The 12342-nt window shown below is 43.6% G+C and overlaps 1 protein-coding gene across 2 annotated transcripts in view; it reads right to left on the bottom strand.

Annotated features, from left to right (window-relative positions):
• Positions 1–12342, bottom strand: part of CHST11 (carbohydrate (chondroitin 4) sulfotransferase 11) — a 391288-nt gene that overhangs the window by 248526 nt on the left and 130420 nt on the right. The gene's annotated exons all lie outside the window — the stretch shown is intronic.

Below are 12342 nucleotides of genomic sequence, written 5' to 3'. Positions count from 1 at the left end.
CCCCCCCCCCGCCATGGACAAGTTGGTAAGAGAAAAGAAAGGCAATCTCTCATGTGATTTTCAGCCTCCCGAAATCCTGCAAGGTCGGCCACAAGCTGGTTCTCATTCCTCCGCAGGGGGCTGAGGTGCCTGTCCCATCGAAGGACCTACCACTTTTGATCTGTCCTTTCGTCAGCTGCTGGCCACTTGGGTTGTTTCCCCATTTTCGGCTACTGTGACTAGCATGCTGCTATGACCCTGGGGGTACAAGTATTTTTGTGTGTGTGTCTCTGCTTTCAATCCTTTGGCTTATCTACCTAGCAGTGAAATTGCTGGATTACAGAGTAATTATATGTTTAACTTTCCGAGGAACTGAAACTGTGTGCAGATTCTTTTTAAGGCAAATGTTAGCACGTCTTGCACTCCTAGTTTCAAGCATTCCTTACTTTTTTTTTTTTCACTTAAAGATAAATAAATTGTTCATCCTTAACTTAGTCCTAGACATCCAAGATGCATCAAAAGGAATAATGTATGCAGGAAGTTGCCAGAAAGTAAAAGGCAGGGGTATTATTACCCGACTGTTATTTATGGTATACCAGCAGGCTGTCTGACAGTTTCGCTCCTAAAATATTTCTTTGCTCTCCAGGTCAGTGATCCTGAAATAACCTTCGTGTCATTTTCCTAACTCGTTTCCCAGTTCCCCACGAAATGGAGCAAAAAACCTAAAGGTGTCTAAAACATCAGAGAAATACCACCAAGTAAATATCCCATCCTCCAGGCAGGGAACCAAAAAAGAAGAGGAGACGGTGAAGATCAGACTTCAGAATCTGCACCGAGCCGCCACAAATGTTTAAAATGTGAAAAGAACCACTTTGGAAACACTAGAGAATGAACTTAATAAAACTTTGGAACAGGAACACAGGCAGTAATTTTTTTTTATATATATAATGAATGGGGGGTGGGGAGCCAGAGATTACAGCCAAACTAAATGCAGTTTTATGTTTTGTGTGTTTTGTCTTGTTCTTTTCATGAAAAGGGTCTTGTTGTTACTGACAAGAAATCCCTTAAAAGGCTGGAAGCCAGGCTGCAATTTCAGATGTTAACTTCATGGACCTGGGATGAATCACTGCAGGTGACACCATTGCCCAGAGGTCACCCTCAGGGTTTTAGTAACTCAGGAGCAAAGCCAATGCCTGCCAATTAATCATTGAAGGAAGACAGCATGACTGAGCAGGTGAATGCTTTAAAGTGAGAGAGAGAGAGAGGGAGAGAGAGAGAGAGAGAGAGAGAGAGAGAGGGAGAGAGAGAACAGCTGGATACAATCCTAGGGACACTTCTGACTTTAAAGCCATCCTGAAGAATTAAAACACAGAAGTCATGTCCTGAACCTTTCTCACAGGGACACTGAATCCCCTTTTAAGAGCCATTCAAAGGCTCTGCCACTGGCTCTTTGCTTTTGCTATCAAAACACTGTAGCTGAGAAAAGGCAATCTCCTGACCTCACGTGACCTCCAATTTGGAAGCCAAATCTTGGAAGGTTCGATTTCTACGCCTCTCCTGGTGGTGTGTCCGCTGGAACAGACACGTGCACGAGGCTGCCAGCGGAAGCAGAAGATCAGATGGAACCACGTTTCCACAGTGAAAGCATTTGCCAGTTTCAAGCATGAGAATCCTCCCTGGCTTCCCCTGCGGGTCATCTGGAGGCCCTGTCTCGACTTCCCATCAGCTCTGTAATTAGAGAGGATGGCGTTTTGGCATTCTCAGACCTAATCCTGCCATTTTGCCCATTTGCAAGCTTCCCCGAAGGTCCTGGACAAATAAATAGTCAATCTTCTCTGATTTTGCTGAGGCACGAATCACAGTCAGAAGCAGCCAGGTGAAGGGTAGAGAGGGGACAAGTGGCTTCAGGTCACCAACAACCTGCTCTTCAGGCTGCATGATAGATGGCGTCTCTCATGCAGACATCGTCTTACTTCCATTCTTTCTTTGAAAAACAACAACTATAATAATAATAGCTCTCTTCAAAAGGTGCCTATCACAGCCACAGAAGCAGGAATAGGGATGATTCCTAGCTTTAAAAAAGGACTTTAATTTTTACAAAACAACTGTGAGATATTATTTCACCCCAGTAAGAATAGCAAAATTTAACAGAGCAGCAAACAACAAATGCTGGTGAAGTTGCAGAGAAACTGGAACCCTTATTCATTGTTGGTGGGAGTGTAAAATGGTGCAACCAGTGTGGAAGGCTGTGTGGTGCTTTCTCAAAAAGTTGCAAATAGAGATAACCATTTGACCCAGCAATTCCATTAGTGGGAATATACCCTAAAGAAACCATAACTGCCATCCAGGCAGATATATGCACACACCGATATTTATTGCGGCTTTGTTCACAATAGCAAAGAGCTGAAGCAACCCAAGTGCCCATCAACAAACGAATGGATAGAGAAGCCATGGTATATTCACACAATGATATACTACACTGTATTGAAAAACAAGGAACTCATGCAATATTACTCAAAATTGGTGACCTTGGAGGTCATTATTCTGAGTGAAATAGCTCAGTCACAAAAGGACAAATACTGCATGCTGGCACTATCGTAGAATGGGACTGACATCAGGTTTGGAGTGAGACTGAGAAAAATTGGATAAATTATGTATACTGCATTGAAACAGATGAGGAAGAGAACTGTTTGAAAGAGATATATGATTGGGTATTATGGTTACGACAAGAGTCCAGAATGAAGGTTGCATAGTGGAGTGTACTCAGGGCAGGAGGATTGTATACCAATGAAATAATTTTACTTTTATTTTTCAAAATGCAACAATGAATGTATGTTGTTGTGTGCCGTCGATACAACTCATAGCGACCCTATGTACAATAGCTCTAAACCCTGCTCTATCCTGAGCCAATCTCACTGCCTCTGATGAATGTATAGAAATCCCAAATCTCTGTAAACAGTCATTAAAATTTAAAAAAAAAATGACTTTAATTTTTAAAAATTGTTGTTGTTGCCTTTGTAGTAAAAATAGAAGCAACGTACATTTGTCAATACAACACTTTCTTTTTACGCTCTTCAGTGAAACCAATGACATCAATCGTGTTGTGCAACTAAAAAGATCACTCTCTAGGGAACTTATGCTACAGTACATTTTAAAGCCGTAATTCAGGGCAGGCTTTGTTCAGTCATTTCATGTATGACTTTGAGGCCCATAATTAAAAGCCCCACCTGGCTGAACTCTCTGGTCACCCCCAGGCCAGATCTTCCACACCTACCAACCATGGCCCCATCCAAGATGGAACCTTCATCTTTGTCCAAGCTGATGGGCAATTTAATCCTATTATTTGGACTCATCATTTTCTATCTCATTCCAAAGTGACATGATGATGGAAACCATGATATTTTCTCAGCAACTACCCTTTGTATTCCACACACCTGTGTACAGCGTGGTATGTAACCAAACTGTCACAGACCTGTCCAAACTTGACAGTGAAGAGAACTGCCTCCTAAAAGGTGTCTAGACTGTTCCCCCATGAAGTTGAAGTAACCCAGACTGCGGACTCTCACTCAAACTGAGTTTTTCAGAGATGGGGGATTTTCAGTTCCAGAGGCTAAACAACTATCAGATCCCACATCAGATATGTGCAGAACAGATCATTCGGGAAGCAGGGCTGTATGAAAGGGGAATGTGGCTTCAGGATTGGAGGATGACTCAACAACCTATGTTATGCAGATAATACAACCTTGCTTGCTGAAACTGAGGAGGCCCTGAAGTTGGTGCAGAAGAAAGTCAAGGACTATAGTCTTCAATATGGATTGAAGCTCAACATCTAGAAGACAAAGATTATCACCACTGGGCCAATTAGCAGCACCATGATAGATAGAGATTGAGGTTGTTAACAACTACAGCTTGCCGGCTCCACAAGCAACACTCTTGGCACCAATAGTCAGGAAATCAAAAGATGAATTGCACTGTGAAAATCTGCTGTCAGGGACTTCTCCAGAGTACTGAAAAGCAACTATGCCAGTTTAGAGACTAAGACTAAGGTGTGCCTAATCTAGGCCATGGACTTTGTATTACTTGCTATGCATCAGAGAGCTGGACAATGATTAAGGATGAATCTATGCCTTCAAATTTGTGGTGCTGGAAAAGAGTCCTGAACATACCATGGACTGCCAAGAGAACAAAAAGGTCTGTTGTTGGACAGGGTGAAACCAGGTTTCGCCTTGGAGGTGAGGACTTTGAAGCTCCATCTCACATACTTTGGGCACGTGGCCAGGGTAAACTGGCCCTTGGAGAGGGATATAATGCTCAGAAGGGTGGAGGGACAGCACAGGAGAGGAAGATCCCAGATGAGCTGGATTGATACAGTAGTTGGGGCAATGTGGTTTGGGGTTTCAGAATCAGTGAAATTGGTTCAGCACAGGGAAGGGTTCAGATAAGGTCACTATGAGTTGCAAGCAACTCGACAGCAAGAAGAATCAAACACGTATGTCGAGGCACAGAGAAGTAGGTGCAGAGAAACCCAAAGACGAACCAGACAGGAAGCTACTTTCAAAACAATGTGCAATTAGCAGGGAAGATAGGACATAAATATCACCACCATCTCAATACATTTACCATTTACATTTGTACCATTTACAAATACCATATGCTAGCTTGTGTGGTTAATGCCTAAAAAAAGAAAAGAAAACTTTAAGACACCGCAGTTGTTTACTCCACTTTGCAGACAAAGAAAATAAGGCAGAATGGAGTGAAAAACTTTCGGGTAGCAGTGCCCAGCTGAGAGTCAATTTTGTTACAACCCAAATATTGCACCCTGGGGGCATGAGCTAATGGGGGTAACTGGAAACAAAGTTCCAGAAAAAGCAGTTGCCGCTGAGTTGACTCACAGTAACCCCACGTGTGCAGAGCAGAACTGTGCTCCATACAGCTTCACAGCTGTGACCTTTCAAAAGTAGATTGCCAGGCCTTTCTTCCTAGCCACCTCTGGGTGGGTCTGAACTGCCAAGCTTTTTGTTGTCTGTTTACACCTTTGCACTACCCAGAATAACAAAAATGTGGGCCATTTGCCTAATGATATATATTACATAGGCAATAAGGTCTCAAGTAGCATCATCAATTAAGATGTGGCTTGTCTGCAGGCCACACTTGAGGAACTCTAGCCTTTCAGGAATAAGGAACAGAATAATTTCATCCACTAGTCTACTGGGAAGGAGCGCTGAAAGCAGAGTGGTAAGGGAGCTGCACTGCCAACTCAAATACACACGGTTCGAATCCCACGGCTGCTCTGCTGGAGAAAGATGGGCAATCTCCTCCTGTGAGATTTACTGCCTCTGAAAAACCTGCTGGAGGATCAGCTATAGGTTGGTTCTAATCAGACAATACTTAACAACAGTCTGTTAGGAAGGAGACCTCACTGGATTTATCCTGGGTTTGTGGCTATCAAGGTGCAAACTGAGTGATGGGTGATGTAACCCTGGGAGAACCTAGGTAGTACAAATGGTTAATTTGCTGGGTTGCTACCCGAAAGGGAGCTCTGAGGGTCCAGCACATAGAGAGTGGTGCTGCTAACCCCAAGGCCCTGCCTCTAGGGGGTTCACTGACCAGCCACTCTGAGGGAGAAAGATGATCAATCTCCTCTCATGTGATTTACAGCCATGGAAACTCAGCGTAGAGTTAGAAGTGAATCAGTTCCCCCTCAATGGTAATGAGTTTTGAGTTTGAGATTACCCAAAGGCTGGAGGTTCGAGTATACCCAGAGGCACTTCAGAACACGGGCCTGAAGATTCACTACCAACAAAATCAGCTCATGAGAAGGCTGTGGGGCACAGTCCCACCAGGATACACTGTGAGTCGTACCCTCTCCAAGGCAATTGGGACTCCACCCTATAGAGGTGGGAGAAAGGACACATTACTTTTCATGAGCTTATCTCCAGGAGGGAAGAGATCAGCACGGGGGAGGAAGACCTTGGATGAGAGGCGTTGACACAGTGCCTATGACAATGGGTCAGGTGTGTCTGAGACAGCAAGAGACTGGCTCAGGATAAAGCAGGGTTCTGGGCCATTATTCACGGGGTCCCTATGAGTTGTAGTCAACTCGATGGCACATTATCAACAACAACAAGGTATCTCACTCCTCTCAGATGCTTTCTTAGGCCAACTTTCCAAAGTCCCCCCTAGGTCAGAAGACTTGTCCAGTTTTCCCCTCTGCTGTTTATGTAGGAGGGAAGGACCCAAGAGCAATTGAATTGAGGATATGAACTGATATGCTTTATCAGATTACAGCCATTCCCCCAGAGCTGGCCCACATCCCCCTTCTGCACAATGCCGACTCTCCACAGAGGAGAGCTGCACTAATGGATGTCATAAAGTTAACATGATATAATAAAAGAGATTGTCTTTGCCATGTAACCATATACAAGGCTCCAGGATGAATCTGCTCACTATTAAACCTGGGCTGGGATCTCTTCCCTATGTGGGTGTGTAAATGCCTGGGAAGATGACATTTTCTAAAGGGCCATAAGTGAATACATGATACTGTTTAGGAAACAGTGCCCCGGGCGTCTAACTCTGAGGTCCCCTCTGGTTACAGGACTATCATCATAGACACATGAAGTCCTGTGCTACAGGCCTCTCCCACCCAACCTCCCCATCTGCTCGCTGTGCACATACGGGTTTAATATTGGGAGACATCGAACTGCTTTGGCAACAGAAGAGGAGAAGATGTTTTTAAATGCCTCCATTCCACAGTGTAAGGTTTATGTTCTCGGAGGTAAGCAACATTCCAGCACCCTGCTGGAATGCAGAGCTGTCAAAGAGTCAGGGTGAGACGGGCGCTGAGGTCTTGGATGTGAGGATTAGGACACCCAGACATGTAGGCTCCATTATTCTAAGGGAGGTGGGAAGGGCAGTTCATTGACAAAACCCTTGTTTTCCATACAGGACACCCAGGTTTAATTTCTCCTGCAAAGCTAACACCCCACTATCACTGGAGGCTTCTGGGAAGTCATGATGCTGAACAGGTTTGAGCAGAGTTTTCAGACTAAGTCAGGCTAGGAGGAAAGGCCTGGCAATCTAGTTCCAAAATTCAGGTAGCGGAAACCACTTGGATCATAATGGTCTGAGCTGCAGCAGGTCATGGGGCTAGCGCAGGCCTGGGTAGCATTTTGTTCCGTTGTGAATGAGGTCGCTATGAGTTAGGCATTGACTCAAAAGCAACAACACACAAGGCAAGGCTATTGCAATGCAGGGTGACCCATAGGCATAAATGACAGACTCTCTACTCCTCTGTTGTTGTTGTTGTTGTTGTTGTTAGGTGTTATCAAGTTGAGTATGATTCACAGTGCCCCACTGAACAATAGATCTGAAACCTGTCCTATCCTATGCCAGCCTTCTCATCCCTGATACACTTGGGCTTGTTGCTACAGTCACTATGTCAATCCATCTGGTTGAAGGTGTTCCTCTCTTTCGCCAACCCTTCACCATTCCAAGCATGATGTCCCTCTCCAAGGAACAGCCTCTCCAAGCAACACACGTAAAGTGTATCAGACAAGCTTTGTTGTCTTTGACAAAACACACAGGTAAGTCCTGGAGAAAGCGAAGCCAGAGTGCTGGCTAGAGGCGGCGATGACAAAGCAAAGATGACCACTCCCCAAGAGGTTCCCAAAGACCAGATGTTCCCAGGAATGAGAGACAGGATCAGAGCCTGCTGTCCTCAGAGTCTCCTGCCATCCCACTTTGGCATCCAGGAAACTGAAGTCTCCACAAGTGACATCAGGAACCAAAACGAACAAAAATCAAGTCCTCTGCTGTCAATTCCAAGTCACAGTAACTGTCAAGGCCAGAGCGGAACAGCCTCATGGCTCTAAATCTTTAGGGAAGCAGAATGTCTCATCTTCCTCTTGCAGAATGACTGGTGGGTTTGAACTATCCACCTTCTGGTTAGCAGCAGAGCACCTGACCATTATACCATCCGGATTCCTTATGTAAAGGAAAAGAAAAATTCTCATTGTCCTCAAGTCAATTCTGATTCACGCTGCCCCTCCATTGGGTGTTTGGGGTTGTAAATCTTAATGGGAGCAGACTGCCTCATCTTTCTTCCTCAGAGTGGCCAGTGGATTCGAACCACCAACGTGTGAAGTTAGCAGCCCCAAATATAACCAACTACAACAGATCTTCTAATTATCACTTAGCCGAAAGACCCCAAAGGGCAGGTGAGACCTGTAAAAAGGGGCGTACTGCATTATTCACAATAGCAAGGAGGTGGAAACAACCAAAGTGCCCATCAACAAATGAAAGGAAAGAAAAATGATGGTGTATTCACACAAAGGAATACTACACAGCACTGGAAACCAAGGAACTCATAAAATACTGCACAACGAGCGTGACCCTGGAGGACACTATGCTGTGTGAAATCTCTCAGTCACAAAAGGACTAATACTGTGAAAACACCACGGTTATAAAAGAAGACTTATGAGTTGGGGGAAAACTAAAAAAAGAGGGGATTAAATGATGAACACTGCGTCGGAAAAGATGACGGAAAGGACTGCTTAAAAAGGAATCTATGATAGGGCATTATTTGTAGGACAGTAATCCAGAACAAGAGAGGCATAGCAAAGTGGACTGGGGGAGGGAAGAAATGATGCAAGAATGAATGACTTTTTAAAGTGAACTGGGAGGGTAGGGAGGAACATGTGCAATGATGAATGAATTAAAACCCAGGTTTTCCATACACTTCCACTAAAATCACAATTTTTTAAAAGGCGAGGGAACAGAAGCTCAAAAGGCACAATGTATACTTTTTTTCACATTGACGTGTTTCCTACAACACTAAAAAGCAGTTCCCCCAGGAGTCCTTTTATAACACTGTCGGACAATGAACAGTCTTCCAGCTAGAATCCTGGCCATGGTTTAGCAGAAATGCAAGGGAGTTTCTACCATCGTTAGCAACTCTTGAAATAGTTCTCATTCCCATCTTAAATTGCTTAACAAAGATAGGTGGTACAGCTAATCAGAAACTCAGGGGCTTCTTCGAACTAATACCTGAGCTCTCTGATATCACTAAAAAAAAAATCCACCCAAAAAACAACCCATTTAAGTCTTTGTGTCCTGATACTGAATCAAATGCAAGAAATGCAAATGCAAGACAGTCAAAACAAGAGCTCCCAAGAAATCGAGGCATACTCCTGTTGCTGGCTGCAGTCACACAGACTGGAGATTAGTGGAGCCCAAGGTCTTTCATCATTCCAGCCACAAACCCTTCATTTCTCGCAGGTGCAGGATTACACTCAGAATCCTTCCTTCCTGGGAAGAAGCATTAAGGTGACAGGGCCTTCACCCACCCCCTCGAGGGTAAAGCTGAAATCCATCCACCCAGCAACCTTGAGCTATGTGTTTCTAATGTGATAAAAAAACAAATTTAAAAGGCATCCGATACGAAGTGCAAAAAAAGTTCAGTGAAATGGAAACAGCTAAGCCCGAAGCTTGTGCAGCAAGTGAACAGCGAGCTGGAAAAACATCGTCGGGGAAATTGCTCTTGCTTGATTTCCCCGGCTCTGAAGGAGGAAGAGTGGAGACGTGAAATCAGGAGAATCGCTAAGGAAACCACAGACCATTTCAGGGGGAACGTCTTCAAGTGTGACATATCTCTGCAGCATCAAAGAAAACTGAGCCCAGGCAGTATTTTCCTCTGTTCTTCCTTGGGAAAAACATTATCCTGGGCTGAGCAGCTGTTTGTCACAGATAACGTTTGTACTTGGCTATGTAAAATAAATTTATTTAGCCCTAAAACTTGGTATCTGAGAGATAGTAAGATATGTTTTTGCAGAAAGTGCAGCCAAAGCACTCCTTGGAGGCAAAGGCAGCACGGCTTCGCTTCACTTCACATACACTGGGTATATTGCAAGAAGGAGTGGAGGGAGATACATCATGCTTGAAAAGTAGAGGGGCTGTAAAAGACAGGAAGACCCTCAACCAGGTGGACTGACTCAGTGACTGCTGGTGTGGGCTTGAGAATGCCAGGAATGAGGAACACGGCACAGGGTAGGAGACAGTTCAGATCTGTTGGTCATAAGGTTGCTATGAGTGGTACTCAACTTGACAGCACCTAACAACAACTATAATAAAACTGAGTATCACGGTTTCATTAATGCCTTTGAAGGAAAAAAGAGAGAACCTACTTCAAAATGAAACCTGTCATGTGGAGAGATAGGAACACTTTCATAGACTGTGAGTGGGAATGTAAAACGGTGCAACCACTGTGGAAAGCAGTCTAGTGCGTCCTCAGAGAACTGGGAAGAGAAATAGCATTTGATTCAGCAATCTCAAGTGTCCGTCAGCTGATGGATGGCTAAAGAATCTCTCACACAACAGCATATTACTCAAAGAACTATCAATAATTTGTGAAGTCTTGTATAACATGGATGAACCTAGAAAAAACTATGTTGCTTGACATAAGCCAATCACAAAAAGACAATTATTGTATAAGACCACTGCTATAAAAAGCTAAGGTAAGGGTTACACACAGATAGAACCAGTCTAGGAGGGCTAACAGGGATGGGAAGGAGAGGAAAGTACAAATTAATAGGAAAGTCATGTAAAGGGAAAGGAAATACACAGTAAGGCGTTAAATGGACATTGTAATATTAATCAATGGGCATTAATGTTATAAAACAAAATGTCTATGAATGTCTGTATGAAATGTCAATGTGACTGATAAACCTTCGATCAAATAAAATAAAAAGCCCTTGCTGGATGTCCAAGAAAATCCGCATTCTAGTTTTCTCTTTTTTCCAGAAAAAAACCACATTGCTACTAACCCCAAAGTTTTCTTTCATTGCGAGGTAACTTTGATCAACAAAGATGTAGATCAAAAACTTCTACAAGAATTGTTTTTGCTTTGAAAGGGCCAGCTTTCCTCCAACCCAAAGAAGACTTAGATCAATAGGACAAGAGTTACACCCTAGAAAGCACACTCCAGAAAGCAGCCCAGTCTCTCCAAACAGCCATTGATCTGAAACCATTTGAGAGTACTTTCTCTGCATTGTTTATTGATCATGGCTGGTGGCTCTTGTGTTTCCATTCTTCTCAACAAGCCTAATGATCCACAAACCCGCACTTAAGTGTCTTAGGGGAATGTTGTTTGCAGGGAAATATGCTGAGAAGAATCCTGTCATAAAGCCAATAGCCATCCCTTCATTAATTCATCCAATCATTCATTTGACTGCTCATTCATTTTTTTTCAGCGAGCAAGTTCATGGGTGATGGGAAACGCATAACCACCAAAATAAGCCTTAATGCAGTGTTCTAAATTCAATACGTCCTCTCCATAAATCTTCAAAGGCCATTTTCTAAAAATTAGAAGACATATTAAACTTAGGAGTCCTCCTCCAAATGCATCACAGAATTCCAATACCTTTATATGTGCAGCCAAAGGAACCCACAGGAAGTGTGATGCATCCAAAATATCCAAAAAGTGAATCAATCACGCCTGGGAGCCCTGACGATGCCCACGCATTAATTCAAGTTCTTTTTGTATCCAAGGCTCCTCAGCCCTGTCAGTTCTTGGTCTTTTAATCCTGGGAGTGACAGTCAAGGCCACAGCCAATGGCAATGGGACATGTTATGGAGGCAGTTTAATAATGACAGACACACAGAGAGAATAAATCCTCTGAGGAAAGAGAACGGAGAAAGATCTTCACCCAGGAGACTGTGACCTTAACTTGGGAGTAAAACACTGTCAGTCAAAAAGGGAAGGAAGGTTGAGTACAATGTTTTTATCAAGAATTATAGGTACAGGTGGTTCGAGTAGGTTTCCGAACCTGAAGGTGCTACTATGGCTTCTGGTGGGGTCGGTGTGAGGACTGCGAGATCGAAAAATGAAACTCCCAAAATCTCAGACAACATAGGAGATTGGCTTCAAGGCGGCTACCAATTCACCACCAATACAAATGCTTTTCAGAGAAATTTGATCCTCAGTTTGGGACTTTTTGCTGCAGGAGCTTGGCTGGCCAGAAATTTGAGTGGCATTGACCTAATGGAACCCCAACCAGGGGTGTAGCCAAGAAAATACATGGACTGCCTGTGCTATACAGGAACCTTACAAAAACAGCTTCTATTTCTGTGAAAAACACAAGACTTGCCCTGATGGTGACGCAAGTTTGACTCAGATGGGCACTTCCCTTCCCAGTTTTCTTCTCTTCATTGTGTCTGCTCAGAACCATATTCTCTGCTTCCCATTGTTTTGTAAATTTATGTATATAGTTTCTCAGTTTCTGCATGGGGTGATCTTTGCTGCTGTCCTGAGGAATAATGTAATATTTTATAAGTATTTGAAATAAAGAATGTACACAAGGTAAAAAA

Source organism: Elephantulus edwardii, unplaced genomic scaffold (genome assembly GCF_000299155.1).
Source record: "Elephantulus edwardii isolate Elephantulus edwardi_28Jun2011 unplaced genomic scaffold, EleEdw1.0 scaffold00068, whole genome shotgun sequence".
In the NCBI taxonomy this organism is placed as follows: domain Eukaryota; kingdom Metazoa; phylum Chordata; class Mammalia; order Macroscelidea; family Macroscelididae; genus Elephantulus; species Elephantulus edwardii.
The sequence above is the reverse complement of the archived record's forward strand: the minus strand, read 5'-3'. Positions and strand labels throughout refer to the sequence as shown.